This window comes from Sturnira hondurensis, unplaced genomic scaffold (genome assembly GCF_014824575.4).
Source record: "Sturnira hondurensis isolate 20B ecotype Veracruz unplaced genomic scaffold, ASM1482457v3 Scaffold0014302, whole genome shotgun sequence".
Classification (NCBI taxonomy): domain Eukaryota; kingdom Metazoa; phylum Chordata; class Mammalia; order Chiroptera; family Phyllostomidae; genus Sturnira; species Sturnira hondurensis.
The window spans coordinates 1767401-1782382 of record NW_028086933.1 but is presented as its reverse complement, the minus strand read 5'-3'; the positions used below and the strand labels follow the sequence as shown (position 1 = coordinate 1782382).

The 14982-nt window shown below is 37.3% G+C and overlaps 1 protein-coding gene across 1 annotated transcript in view; it reads right to left on the bottom strand.

The window, feature by feature from the left end:
• Positions 1-14982, bottom strand: part of CTNNA3 (catenin alpha 3) — a 1522505-nt gene that overhangs the window by 122620 nt on the left and 1384903 nt on the right. The window lies entirely within an intron of this gene.

Sequence of the window (14982 nt, the reverse complement as noted above, 5' to 3'; positions counted from 1 at the left end):
AGTTTTTTTTATTAATTTTTTAAGTATACTTGGTAAACAATTTTATGTTAGTTTCAGATGTGTGAGGGGGCACCACCCCCAGAAAAACTCTAAAACTTATTTATAAAAATTGTGTATTGATCCTTACACATTTAAACTTCAGTAACCTTCAATGTACTCTCCATCTGATGCGGTGCACCTGGTGAGACATGCTCTCCGCTGCTCAAAACTGTGTTGAGCTCGTCCACTTTGATGTGTTTTGGAGCTTGTGCTGTTTTTTGGTTCACTTCTTTCCACATCAGCAAACCATTTCCCTTTGAGGATATTTTTCCATCCAGGTAAGCAACAAACAAAAATCACTGGGGGGAATATTGGGTGATATGGAGGGTGGGACAAGGGGGTCATGCTGCTTTTGGTCAGTTAATCAAAAACTGATTAACTCAATGCAATGTGGGCAGGTGCGCTGGTAAATCACCCATTGTGAAATGGGTAAATGTGTCGAAAGATTCTCCAAAAAAATTTACTGAAGCTGAACACAGCCTCTCTAAACAACGCTGGCTGGTACGCTGATACAGATGGGTCCCCAGGACCCTCAATTAGCAGGGAAAGCCTGTACTACAAGGGACCCACACTCTGGAAGATAATTCCATTCTGTGTGTGTGTGCGTGTGTGTGTGTGTGTGTCCCCACCTTGTACAACATAGTGATTCAACATCTTATAATGTCATAATGTGATCACCCCACTAATTCTAGTAATTATCTGTCACTTTGCAAACTCACCACAATATTAGTGACTATATTTCCCTTCTCCTTTCCCCCCATCTCCCCACCGACTCCCTTTGATAACCACCCCTTTGGTCTCTATGTGTTTATTTTCACTTAGTCTGGTTGGGTTGGGTTTTAGAGTCCACATATAAGTACAATCTTAGGGCATTTGTTTTTCTCTGTCTGACTAATTTTATTTACCATAATAGCCTCTAGATCCATTTACATTGTTGCAAATGGTGATATTTCATTCTTCGTATTGCTGTATAATATTTCATTTTATTCATATAGCACATCTTCTTTAGCTACTTATCTATTGATGAGCACCTAGGGTGCTTCCATATCTTGGCTATTGTATCTTGGCTATAAGCATGATCTTTTCAACAAGTTAGTTTTTGTGAAAACTGGGCAGATACATGCAAAAAAAACAGGAACTCTTTAAACTACATATAATAATAAACTCAAAATGGCTTAAAAACTGAAATGTAAGACGTGAAAGCATTAAACTCCTAGAAGAAAATGTAGGAAGTAAACTATCTGACATCAGCCTAAGTAATATCTTTTGGATATGTCCTCCCAAAGGAAGGACAAAACCAAACCAAAATGGGACTACATCAAACCGAACAGCTTCTGCATGGAGAAAGGAACCTTCAGCAAAACCAAAAGGCAACACACTGAATGGACACATATGTTCATACATAATATATCCAATACGGAGTTAATATCTAAACTATATAAGGAATTCACATAACTCAATAACAAAAAACAGTCTAAGCAAAATGGCAGAGGACATAAAAAGATATTTCTTAATTGTGACAAAGTGACCTTAGTCTTGAAAGATATCAACATTAGCAAACACCGAGTGAAGAGTTTATGGAAATTCTTTGTGCTGTAATTGTACCTCTTCAATAAATCTAAAATAATTCAAAATGAAAACTATATACCCCACTTGCAAAATATACATCAGCAATCAGACAGCAACTAAGTCTTAGTGGTCCCCTTTATTTTAGTCCCATCTTCCTCCTCTGCCCTTTCTTTCATATGCATTTTCCTACAAGAAAACACTGTGTGCTTTTTAAGCAAACTCTTTCAGTATTGTCTACTATGGATTCACCCATCAGAGCCTCATCTTCCATTACTGTGCAACCCATTTTCCTGAAGATCGCATCCTCTTCCTAAAAGAATGTCTGAAACTATTAAAATATATTTTTCTCCCTGCTAGAGATCTTTTTAGTGAGGAAGTACAAAGGAATGAAAGTAAAAATACATCAGAAATCAATCATTAACCTAAGAGTATAGCTGCCCACCAAAGTTAATATGAATGTTCATTTATAAACCGGGAAGCTATGAAAGTCTACCTAGTGTGGACAATGAAGACCTGCCTTACAGAAGGCTTTGCCATATCTTAAGCTGGAATAATGATAAGCAACTTTTGATACAGGAGTTAAGTGGGTTTTTATACTGTTACTGAACCCGGCCAGTAGAGGGATGCTACCTCTTGCCCCTTACCAGACAAATCTCCAAAGACAGAGTTCAGTGGAAAAGAAAGGAATCTTTTATGTAATGGCGAGTTTCTACTTAGCATATCTGATTTACAAAAGTAAGGGGAAAGGAAAAGTCAGAGTATGACATCGAAGATAGCTATTTAAACATTTGTCATTGCAACTACTACATAGGCTCAAGAACTGAAAATAACACAAGAGCAAAAATCTGTTCGCAGTGCTGACTCTGATGACCAAGGTCTTCCGAAATAATGGCAAGGTTGTGCCTCAGAACTCATTTCCTCTAAACACCCAGTGAAAAATCACCCTCTGCTCCTCAGTTCATGGTTGTGCCAGGAACCTCTTCTCCCACCTCAAAGTGTCATGGATGTAAGTGGCTTAGCTGGTCTCCAGTTGCTGCCCAGCTTCAGGCATCTTTCAGAGGCTGTGTCCCCAGGCCTCCACTCACAGTCCTGCCCTGGCGACCACTGGCACACCCCCTGCCCAGGGGAGGGAAAAGAACCGCACGCCCTTTTGCTTTCCAGAACACTCTGTTTTAAAAGTCCTCCTCCAGAATCCCATGGACCCAAAAGCCACCGGAAGTATCTAGGCTTCCAACCAATGAGGGCCAATGTCGGCCACATTCGCCTCTGCCCCTCTTCTGCCTGCCATGTTTAGCAACGAGGGGGCAAAATCTCCAGCCTCACCTGTTCAGTTCAAACCCCTCCCCCGTTTCTGAGGGGGCTGTGGTCCCCCATCCCAATACCACATTAAATAAAATGTCCGGATTGTTCTTGCTAAGAGGAACTCCACACGAGTAAGGCAACCGCACAAAGGAACCTGTGCTACTCTGCCCTAGATCCCCCTGCCCTTGGATGTGTTTTCCTAGTTACCACGGCCACTGTGCACTGATTACAACAGAGGGCCAGAGGGCCTCTTCATAATTTCTACCTAGCAACTTGTTTGTGCAGACAAATAAAATGATTTTTAACTACCTATGGACAACCAACATGAGATCACATTATATATATATATATATATATATATATATATATATATATATATTTCNTGTGTGTGTGTGTGTGTGTGTACACACACACACACACACACACACACACATATCAACATGAAACAAAGTGTTAGAGATTAAAGTGGTAGTCAGATGCAGAGTGATATGGTCTTGATAAAGGGGCATGTCAAATCTGGCTCATTATTCCTTCCCAGTTATTTTTCACTCTCCCTCTTGTGCAAATCATTTCACTATCTGTTGTGTCCCAAATATAACCACAGATGACAAGCCCCAAAGAAAAGGGTTGTTTCTATCGCAGCTCCCTAAGCACCCACTTCTACAGTGGCTCGATATTGGGAATGGTAGTGAGTCTTCAAAAGAGACTAAATGTATTTGTAAGTGTAGCCTCATGGGCTCCAAAAGTGGCCCATCAAATGTTACATGAACACTCTGCAGTACTACGCTATTCCCTCAGGAATACATCTTCCATTAGAGTGGCATTCGTTTTAAGTCCTCTTGCAGTCTGCAATGCTTTGAAATTTATCAGAAATGAAATATGGTTTCTAGACTTCTAGATTATGTATAAAAATGCAGGCATAATTATTAAGTAGATGTTTCCTAAATAAAAAAGTTTTATCAATAATATATATATTACGTGCAATAAATAATTCTCACTAGAATTTTGGAATTAATAAAAAAGATTATCTTGCATTAATATGGGGAAAACCATCTTGATGAGTTGAATATTTTTCTTTTGTATGCACACTACATATTTCTATTTTCTCTAGGCCTATTTAAGTGAAAGGTTAATTTAATAAATCTCCAAGTAATGTATAAACTGTTTTCCCAGAGACAGGACCCTCTAATTAAAAATAAAATGCCTGTGCCAATTCATAAAAATGCAGGCTTCAAAGGCACATTTCAGTTGCATCTGATATCTATCTACGTACTTAATATTCATGTGTTCATTTACATATTTAAGATAATATGCAGCAATCCAACCAAACTTCCTTAGGATCTTATGGAACAGGACACTGGGACACTAACTGTGAATCGGTCCCCAGAGCTGGAACTCTTTCTGGACTCCCCTGACAGGACAAGAATCATCAAGTCTTCTTCCACCAGAAGTGAGAGAGCCTTCCTGAGGCTGTTCATGAGAACTCACAAAGGGAGGCAATAAGTGAAAAATCAAGAACAGAACTTCCAAAAGAATACCTTCAAACATTTCCACTTTTGAAGATTGTACCTTATAATATTTCAAAAGAACACAACCATCCAAATCAAGTAAGTTTAAAAAAATTTGCCAAACAAAATAAAATATTCATTTCAAAACTTAATGGGGAGGGGGTAAAGGGAAGAGTCGTCAAGGAACATGTACAAAGAACACACGGGCAAAGCCAAAGGAGGGTGGGATCAAGGGTAGGAGGTGAGGATGGGTGGGGCAGAGGGGAGAGATGGGGAAATGGAGGCAACTGTACTTGAACAACAATAAAAAAAAAACGTTTAAGTTTGGAATTTCATTCACAAAATGATTGTGCGAGCAAGAAATAAATTACTGGGGAAAACAAATGAGGAAGAGGCGGGCAGACGGAGAGGAAAGGTGATATGATCAAGGAAGCACTGAGGGGAGCTTTCATGAACTTGCAGTCTCCTCTCGGCGTCCTTTTAGCCTCCACGTGACTTTCTGATGTGAGAAACTGAGCATTGGTATCTGTTAGTGTAGTTTAATCAGTCGCTATTCAATCCCTTCCAGGGGTGTCCAGCCCATGGCCTGCAGGCCTCATGCAGCCCAAGATGGCTATGAGTGCAGCCCAAAATTGTAAATTTACTTAAAACATTATGAGATTTATTTTGTGATTATGTGTCACAATGTGTTTAATGTGTGACCCAAGACAACTCTTCTTCCAATGTGGCGCAGAGATACCAAAAGTTTAGGTACCCCTGCTAGACAAAACCAGTTCTCAAAATACTATTCAAATACACCTGGAGCGAATTAGAGCTTGTCTGTGTAATAATAGTGTAGTATTTTAAATAATTTGTTTTCTTATTCATAGTATAACATTATGGTTTGCATTTTCTTGTTTAATTTTTTATGATCAAGAAAAATTAAAAGAAAGAGTATACGGGTGAGTATTTCCAGAGATTTACAATTGTTGGGATGTTATTTTGATAATTCAAACAGTCCCCAAAGAATCTAACTTTAAGTGTTAAAAATTGATAGTTTATTTTATATATTCATGTTTGTCATTAGACTGCCTATATGATTCATAATTCTCTAAGCAAATATCAAGGCCTTTATACAGCTACTTCTTTCTATATTACACCATCAGGTATCAACAAAAGGACTCTTCCCTCTATGTGTAATGCAGGTAATTCAATTCCTTTTTTAAATGCCGTTCCAAAATATTATTTTACATGAGTATTTAAACTAAAATCTGGTACAGTTACCGCCTGAGATTTGGAACTGGCAAAACCCCTTCACTGCTGCGGTAACGAAAACACAGGGATAATAGTGACGCCTACCCTGCATCAGCAGCGCTAACGACACACTGAATGTGTATCATCTAAATCCATATGGTCAGAACACACGGGGAAACTAAATAAACACAGCATAATTCTTCTTGTCTTTTGGATGTGAATTTGGAGAGGCAAACATCTGGATTCGAGAGGCACTTAGCAGCACACAAGGCTGTTCGGAGGAAAATTCCATTCGGGAGCTAGAAACGAGACAATACTGCTCAAGAGGCAGCATCTGACACGTGAGCCCAACTTAGCACTGAGAGAGGATACAGATGGAGCCGTGCCTATGAATTAGAAGAAAAAGGTAATATAATTAAGGTTTCAGTGAGTTAAGCTTTCAAAGGTAAAATTCCAGGGTGTACGGAAGAACCTTCCAGAAAGATAGATAACATTTCAACGACAGCAGCCTCAATACAAACAGCTCACAGACAAAATCTACAGTAATTAGAAACAGTTTCAAAGTAAAAGATGAGACGGAATGTTTTGGCAAAGGTGATGAAGTATGGGTTTTGCACAGGTCTGTAAACTAAAAGAAAAACAAGTAGGGAAAAACTTATGATGTATGTGTTCCAAATTATTCTATTTTCCAAGCAAGGCCATAACACACACATGTGTATGCACACACATGCACACATGCATGTACATGTGCACACACACCTGTATCCACATCCAAAACGAAGAAACAAACAAAAAGGTGCTAGCAGAATTTATCACAAAGTAGCTTACCATCCACTAACACTATTATTTTATTTTAAAAAGAAGGCTATTTTAACAAACAATAATTAGGAATTATCCAATCAAAAAGCACAAATTTTCTCAAGAAAAAATGGCTAGGACTGTGGTTGGTTTTACCTTTGTCTTTCCCTCTAATTCCCACCTCATTGTCATTGGCAATCTCTTGGGATGTTCTTCATCGTCACAGCTGGGGTGGGGATGCTTCTGCATCGACAGGGTCAGAGATGCTGCTAAACATTTTAAAGTGCACAGGACAACTCCCCACAATGAAGCCTTATCTGACCCAAAGTGTTACTAGTACAATGGTTGAGAAGTCCTGCCTTCCACTAAATGTTTTGACGAGGGTCAGCAGACACTGGCTCCTGTTGATCCCAATGTGCTGGGCAGACTGTGGAGCTCGTGGTATCTGGCACACTTCTCTGTCTGTTAGCTTGTATTTTGCCTTCAACCACTCTTATCAATAACACTTTAGAAATGGCACTGGAGTGGTGAAGTTCTTTCTACTCTACCAGTTAGAACCAGGCTGAGAAACTGGTTACTAGACTGTGGTTCTATCACTGACACAGATCCCATTTGCTTATTAGTTTGTATCTGAACTTCAACATGTTGGATTAGATCAGGAGGTAGAGCTCTTTATTGTTTGGAAGTAAAGGGATATTTCACCAGTTTGAGAAGAGAATCATTAGACTCCATCAAACAACAGAAGACAGAAATCTCTCACTCCTGGATTTAAAACACATGCTTTATTAAACAGCCAGCAAAAGTGTACATACTTTTTATTAGTGTAATCTCTAAGAAACTTCAGAAAATGGAATGAATTTATAATCACGTTTTTCTCTCGTTGGTAAAATGACTGGTATTTTTTTCCTTAGGTTTATTTGGACATTATGGGTGTATAAAATTATGCATAAACTGTAAACAGTACTATGACTTCTTTTTTGCCCCAGTACTTTCATATACAGTACTTGTGTATTTATAAAATAGTGTTTTTATACCAGAGATTTTAAAAGTGATATTTTAGTGTCTATCTTTTAATACTACATATATAGGGAACTATTTCTAAAAAATATATTACAGAAATGAGATCATATCATATGTATACTTTTCTGTTATTTCTTATTCTTTCAACATCTTAATATAAAGTATTTCAATGCCTGTAAAAATACAGCTTCATCACAGTGTTTCATCCCTCTTAATCCATCACATATATCCAGTATCATCTATTTACAAGCTTTCACTGGTTATCAGATATTCTTATTTCCATATGTATGTACATATACAGATAGATGGGTAGGTATATATGTTTGAATGGCTGTGTGTACATATTTATGCATCATGTAGGCTGTAATAGACACCTTTCTGCATTTAAAAATATATAACTGGAGGGAAATCTCAGATACAAAGAAGAAAAATTTATAAAGGCTTTCAACGCATAATTTCCATAATCTCTTCAGAATTTCACTCTTATTAGCATCCCCACAGTGTTGTGTCTATTTTCCAAAAAAATGTTTCTAACCATGGATATCACTTTTTACTTTTGCAAATATGTTAAGAAAATAGCATTTCATTGCTGTTTGCCCTTACATTTCTTTAATGGTTATTGTAAATGTGCATGTGTTCTGAGTAAATATCTTGATCAGGTCCTATGCTCATTTTTCTAGTGGTTGGGGGAAGCCAAAGGAGATTGTCATTTTTTCTTACTAAATGATGATAAACTGTTTATATACAAACACTTCCTTATAAAAATTTATCTCAAATTGAGGTTTGTCTTCCAATAGTTTGTCAGATTTGATTTTGTGTTTTGTTTTAGATTATTTTCTCTTGTGTTCTCAAGAATAAAGTTTATCTGTTTCCTCCTTTGTTTTTCTTTCTCTGTTATCATAGTTGGAAAGGCCTTTATTATCCCAAGGTCACAAAAATAAATATTTGTAATTACTCTTTTTTATCTAGCACAGATGTGTCAGTTATAGTTTCCAGTTCACTGCACACTGCTAGTTTGGTGAATAGAGCTTTTTTCTTACCCTGTGGGAACTCTTCCCTCCTCTCTTTCCTTCCTTTTATTCCCATTCCTTATGCCTGCTTTTCTATTTTTTCCCTGCAAGTTAAAGCATAAACTGTATTTTTTATCTTACTCTGGCTTATCTTGACCTAGAGGGCTCATACTTAATTCATTGCATAACATATGAGTCCCTTATTATTAGATGTTAGTACATTTTATAAACACTATTATATTAATAAAATTGAACAGGTATTAGATAGTGTTTTCATCACTGTAAAACATAATTTTTATACATTCTTTCTAATTATAATACCTCAATGTAGGTATTATCTTAACTGAAGTATAAAGAACCAGAATCTCAGAGAAATAATGAAGAAAGAGAACTATGTGTACCATTGTCTATAATAACTAACAAAAGGAGCCAAGATTCACCCCAGAGATGGTGAATTCAAAGCCAGGGCTCTCTTGTCCACCTCCCAGCACCTCTTGCAAAAATCAAAGCAAACAGAACCAGGGGGTCCTGCATGTTTTCACAAACTGTATTTTGGAAATGTAATTCCTTTTCTCCATCATCCCATGTATGTAATTTTAGGAAATGGTGGTTCACGGGTTCTTAACTTCCTCATTTCATAGAACTACACTCATCTACTGCCACACTCATGGCTGTACAGTTGCAAGCAAATGGATGTGAGCAGCAGGTGTGTCACAGCCTAGATTCTGCTTCAATGCAGCTCAATTTCAAAATGTAGATTCCTGCCATTTGAAGGAGATTTTCAGTCCAAAAGTTTATATTGTCTCCATAAATCTAGCACACTTTGCCAGGAGTACAGAGACAGGTTTTATTGAAATAGTTTCATCTAAAGCGTGAACTGCAGAAAAGGTGGCCGTGTCATGCCGCGGGAAGGAGAGGAGTAGAGGCAGGTCCTTGAGACAAGCACACTGGGGACAGTCTCAGGTCTGTCACTTCCCACCATGCTCTACGGGCACTTATATAACTTCTCTGTATCACTTTTTTCTGTATTTTTGAAGTGGGTAGAGTGATATCTACCTCAAAGTGTGGCTTTAGAGGATATTTAAGAAAAATTAAAGTTTCTGATACACATTGAGCATTAAGTAAATATTTGTTATAGTTTTGCTGCCATTATCATCATCATCAGAGTAAGCTTTATAGATAAAAGACAATTTATTTCAAAAATAAATTTGAAATATATAAACCAGGAGGGGATTTTCCTGTCATGTCGACTTCTCTGTGGAAGGCCATGTTAATTCCAACTTTCCTAAGAATATACTTCAGGACATACTCTATGAATCTGGTATCCTAACAGTCAATTTCTCTACTTTTCATATATATATATAATTTCTTCTTAATTTAATAGGCTGCAGAAGAAGACATGTTTATCCAAAGGTACATATCTATTAAAGTAGAATAGACATAGAATTTTTACATAACAGGGCATTAGAAGAATTTTTAATGGTATTTTAAAATTCACTTCTATTTAAAGTGCCATCAGAAACCCCAGTAAAAGGTAAATATGTGTTACTGCTAATTATAGAGGATTTTTCAGTCTTTTAAAAGTCCAATCTTCAGGCCAATTAAAACTATAAAGCACTTCATTGCTATTTAGGTTCTTTCCTTTGTAACTAGGTTTTTCGCTTGTAGAAGGATTTGGACATCTTATCTCTAGTGAAGCTTAAGCAAGAAGAGAGAACACTAATGTAGCTGTCACTTTTAATTTGAAAGATGAGCTGATGATAGGTAGAAATCAAAGAGATCAAAATCTTCCAAATGGTTGCTTTGGAAATATATAATTTATACTTTACAAATTCCCTGGACTGATGAGGAATACTTTCAGTGTCTCGTTGTATCTTCACAACCTGAACAGAGAACTGCTGTATATTCTCAATTCATAGACCTGAATTAAGAATAAACTACCAAATTCCCTACTGGGGAATATGCACTTGTCTTCATTAATGTAGAAAGTGAATATTTTTCTGGCCAGGAGGCAATGTTTTCACATTGCTCTTCTGCTAAATACACATTCCCTGTACATATTCTAACTGTTACATCTTAGATTGCAAGCTCCAAGTGATTAGGACTATGAATTATACCTTAAGTGCTTCCTGAATATTTCTTGGATTCAGATAGCTCTTAACCTTCCCTAGTAAGAGTCTGGCATTGATTATCTATGGTATTCTATTTTATATGACTATCTTAACATCCAACACACCCAGTAATATCTCCTTGTAGCCTGATACTGTGTCTCTTATAACCTTCCACCCAAGGAAACAACATAGAGTTTATTTTTAGCTGCAGCTTACAGTTGGACCAGAGCCAGGCATCTGACTCAAGGACAACCCATTCGACAAATTGCTTATAAACTCATGACAGCCTTTGTGAAGACCTTTGACCATAGGAGGAAGTTTAGTTAGAGTCATCAGTCAAACTGGGTCTCTCCACAAAATGTCCTGGAAAATCTGAAGAAGGCCTATCGGGAGAGTGAATATTGCCAACCTGCATAATTGACAGAGATGTCATAAATGCACATCCATTCAACAAACGCCGCCAATGATAACAATACTGGTACTGGGGGTGATGGTGGTCACTTAAGTTTGACCCCTTAAATATGTACTGCGTCTTGTGACTGTTAGCTCACAAATTTCACAATAATCCTTTGATGTGAGTAGGCCCGTTTTTAAAATAAGCAATCAGAGACACAGAGAAGTTAACTTGTACAATGTCAGCAGCTATAAGTGGCACAGTCAAGGTTCAAACGTGGGAGTCTGGCTCCAGAAACTGTGTTCTCTTTCTTTGAATTATTTTAGAAATCTGGTGACATGTCTGGGGATGACATTTTTTTAAATTTAATTTTATCTTCATCTGAGGACATTTTTTCATTGCTTTTAGAGAGAAAGAGAGACTGAGACAGACAGACAGACAGACAGACAGACATTGATCAGCTGTGGTTTCACACACACCCTGCCCAACCAGGGATTAAATCTGTAATCTGGCCATTTGTCCTGACTGGGAATTGAACTCATGATGTTTCAGTCCATGGGACAACAATCCAACCAACTGAGTGACACCAGCCAGGGCAAGGGGATGACGTTTTCAAAAAGCCCTGTTTCTTACAAGCTCTTGAGCTTTACAGAGCTGATGATTCCTCATTGAAGGAACTATTTATGTTGTATGTCCACTCATGTTTACAAGGGATTTCAACTAAGGCTTAGATACATGTAGTGCTAGAACCTATACAGCTCAGTATAAGACATACATAATCACATTTCCCAAGAATAAATGTAGGTTAATAATAGCTCACTGATGAAAATATGCACATAAACAGGTCTGGATTTAGAGTGTGGTATTTTCAGTGTGCAGGTAATGTTTAGAATATCAGAGGAGGTTTTAAAAGAGTGTTTTGTTTTGAGCTCTTTTTTATTACCTTATTTGATATACATTGTCTTTAATAGGGTAATAAATTATATATGTATTTCATATTTTACCAGAGACTAAAAATTCAAGATTATTTAATTACATATTTTACATTTCAACATTAAAATAAATAAGACTTTTTCAATGGTGAAATTTAGAGAATTAGCAAAGGGGCACTCAAATGTCTGGCACAAATAACTCTAAATTCAAAAAGGCAAAGAATTGCCTAAGAAATAGCCTCAGAAATTTTTTTCCAAATGACTATCATGTGGGCAATTATTTGCTAATACACTATTTTTTAAAAATACAAATTATCCTATTTATTTGGAAGACAAATTATATACTGGTTGGATACAAATGCTTTGTCTGAAACGACTCCCCTCCCACCACATTTTCTGCACATACTCCTTTTCCCAAAGCATATTTATGGTCAACACCATAGATTCATTTATTCACTCAGTAAATATTTATAGCACATTTACTATGTGCCCAGCACTGCTTTAAGTATGGAAAGTACATAATGGAGAAAAAAGATTAAAATTATTGCCTTCATTAAATTTACTGTCTAGTGGGTGGACTATACTTGAGGTTGCGGTTTTAAGCAGGGGGGTCAGCAGTGGCCTTCCAAAAAACTGATATTTCAGTGAACAAGTGTGTCAGAAAAGAGGTTTGGGAAGAATGAGGTCTGAAATTGGACCTGAAGCTATCAGTGTCTTTGAAGAAAAGCAAATGGTCACCACATAATATATAAAATTTTACTATAAATTTAGAAGGTTGTAAATTTGTAATATAAACCCATGCATGTACAATGACCTCCAGTCTAGCTTGTCAATTTTAAATCTTCCTACTTGACATCTTCATTTGGTTGTCTAATAGACTAATTAATTTCTGATCTTTCACCATTTTCAACCTGCTTAACTCGGTCTTCCTCTTTTCAATACAGGGTCTGGCAGAAGTAAGGCCTGCTTAAGTGTGGTTGGTAGCGTAATTATATGGGTGTAATAATTTATAGTTTTAATTTAAACATTCCACCTATAATATCATATGATGTGCTTGAGTGTGATATTGTTATGTTACAGAGCTACATGCTTATGGTTTTGTAATAGAAAAGGGGCATTATTTGTGCTAGGCCATGTATAAATGGAAAGTCAACATTCCGAGCTCTCAAGCCAAAAACCTCGAGTTGTCCTTGATTCCTTTCTCTCTTTTACACAATAGCTACTTCTTTAGCATGTCCAGTTGACTCACCTGTCATCACATATGCTTGGTCAGCGTATTGGAGCCTCTCCAGCTCCCATTAGCTCAACTAAACTTTGGACAGGCTTCTTCCTGCTGCTAGGCTCTTGACCTCCCTTTCCTAAAAGCATGTACTTTACATAACTTATAATTGTAAATATTTTCTATGCCCATTTGAAATAGAAATACATTCAAATGCTTCTCATCAGTTTTACAACCCAGGGGGTTACAAAGTCCTTATCTTTCTCAAGGACCAGGGAGCCATTCCTTTGAGATGCAATCATCAAAGATGGAGACCCTATCTCGTGGTCTCTGTGGGAGACTGGTAGTGTAATGTTAGAGGGCACCTTGCTCCAAGTGGCAAACTGCCTCTTGTCATATAAACACAGAGAAAATTCACTTTTTCTTTGGGTAAAGTGAATTAGCAAACACAGATGGCCTACTATCCCTCTTGTCTTATCTCTAACAAATCTTCAGCCTTTTTTTTTCAGCAAAATTAAACTCAGACTGAGATCTGGTGTCTTTCTCCTATTAGTAATTAGTTAATTATTATTACTAGTTATTAATGCCCTTGAAAAAGTCTTTCTTTCATATTTAACTTTGTCCAGAAATTTTTTTTCTTTGAAAGTAGTGATAGTGGAGGTAGTGAAACAATAGACAAGTTCAGAAAATAGTTAGGATAGTAAAACAGAACATGTCTAATTAGCCTTGTAAAACAGAACATGTCTAATTAGCCTTGAGAAGAGTTCAGACTTGTGCGACAAATGTATAGAAGTTCAGAAGAAATATTTATGGGGTAAGGTGCTGCATACAGGCCTTGAAACAGTGTGTGCCACAGCTGTCTGTGAGACATCTGAGGAGAACAAATTTACAGGCCTACTAGTATGTAGCCAGAGCTCAGGCAACAGGACCTTCCTGTGTGATACCTGAAGTCTCAGTGGGACTGTATGAGAACAACAGAAAGAGTGGGAAGAATCAGAGAACAGTGGGGCTTACATCATAACTCTAGTGAATCTTAACGCTTCAGAAGTGGATAGAGAAAGAGGAAACCGTGACGTGCTGAGCATAAACATTCAGAAAGATAGGAAAACAGAGCTATTATCAAACTCACAACTGCAATTGTAGATACCAATGCTAAGAGAATGCACTGACTAGTGCATTGGTACTGGCTAATATATTTTTAAAAAATTTTTTCAATGTATGGTTGCTTCTTGTGCATCCCCTGCTGGGAACTGGCCCCTGCCAGGAACTGGCCTGTAACCCAGGCATGTGCCCTGACTGGGAATCAAACCGGATAATATATATTTGTTTAGGTTTACCCCAGCTGTGTTTTCCACAGTAACCTAAACCTAATTTTATCATAAAGAAGGCAATGAGGTCATGTTTGTATATATGCTGCAGGCTAATTCAGCAAAATTTGACTTATTGAGAGTGTAATTGGGTAATAATTAGGGCATGTTAAAATGCATCTGGTTTTTAAAATAAAGCACCCTTCCCTGGCACGTTTTCTATTGTCAAGGTAGAGAATATTTAGCTAACCGCATACTGAAAAGCAGCAATGAGAAAGCTTCCCCATCAGCAATATGAAGTCAGTAGGCTCATGACTTTTGCATTTTTTTTTATCATGAAGAATCACCTCCAGTATTTAAAGACTTGATATTCTCCAGTTCATTTGCTGCCGTGGACGTTTTGAGGTTGTGTTCAGTAACCTAGGCAACTGTTCTTATTTCTGTCGTAACTTATTCTACTTACAGAGCTTATATAGATCCAGTGGCCTCAAAGATATTCTTCAAAGCAGAGCAAGTTTACAAACTATTTGCTCTCAGGTG